Below are 1268 nucleotides of genomic sequence, written 5' to 3'. Positions count from 1 at the left end.
ACTCATGTCTTAAAAAAGTGCTAAACAGATAATTAAATGGTGTGAAGTGACATTACAATAGTCAAAGGAAGGGATAGTTTTGTGGGTAGAAAAGGAACATGGAGATATGTCTTTGCTACGGGAGAATGATTCTACAACTATTGGAGATGTTGATACTTTATCATCTTTTTCTATTCAAGATACCATCCTTAATAAATGCTAGGAAGAATTTGACAACTGCAGTGACAATTGTGAAGACCGTAAACTGCCAAATTGTGTGAAGTGTTCATCATTGAGACATAAAAATGTTAACAGAAGTGGCCACAATATAAAACCTTTTAACAATAAAGCCATAGATAGCTGCTTTGAAGGTATTTATAATTATTGAATTTTGTGATTTTTAAAATGAAACTTTTGTTTAGAACTCAACCCAAGTTTTGATCACAATCATTTAGTTATTCAAAGCCTAGTAGCAAAACATTTAATGCTCTCAAGTATTCATAAATGGCAGATGAATGCAATTAAAAACGCTATCAAAGGGAAAGACAGCTTATAGTTCAACCAACTGGCGCAGGAAAATTAATGTGCTATGTTATTCCACCATTACTTACTGGAAAGTTGGCCATTGTTATTTCATCGACAATATGTCTCATGTGTGATCAAGTATGTAGCATGGTGTTTCTGCTACGTTCCTCGGTTCTGCTCAAAAGCACAACATATTAAATAACCTGTAAAAATATACTCTTGTTTAGAATCTTTCAATGACAAGCAACAGCAACCATGACAAATTTTTCTATCAATGGCCAGAAACAAAGAAATATGTCTCATTGCAGTGGATGAAGCTCATCCCATAAATTGTTGCAAATCATTCAGGTATGCTACACAGTCAACTCATTAGCTATTACCCTATAGCTGGTTTATTTCATGTGGAATTAATTTTGCGTAGGCCCATATCACCAAATAAGGATTAGCAAAATTTCAATTAGAGGCCATGATATAACAAGCATTACTACACACTCACACACACTTAAATATACACACTAGTAATTACCATATACTATATGGGCACAAAAATGCCTCTATAAGATCTTGAAAGTGCTTCTTGCAAAAAAGCTGCCAAAAACTTTCTGTCCAAAAATCATCCATACAATAATTATATGGCTACAAAAAGTTGAAGTTTCTAATTTTAACTTATTGTTTTATTAGAACTGAATATAGACTGCTTTTGCATCTAAAGTCTCATATTCCTGGTATATCATTAATGGCATTAACAGCAACTGCCACTTCAA

The sequence above is a fragment of the Amphimedon queenslandica genome, unplaced genomic scaffold, assembly GCF_000090795.2.
Source record: "Amphimedon queenslandica unplaced genomic scaffold, v1.1 AMPQUscaffold_12395, whole genome shotgun sequence".
Lineage (NCBI taxonomy): Eukaryota > Metazoa > Porifera > Demospongiae > Haplosclerida > Niphatidae > Amphimedon > Amphimedon queenslandica.
The sequence above is the reverse complement of the archived record's forward strand: the minus strand, read 5'-3'. Positions refer to the sequence as shown.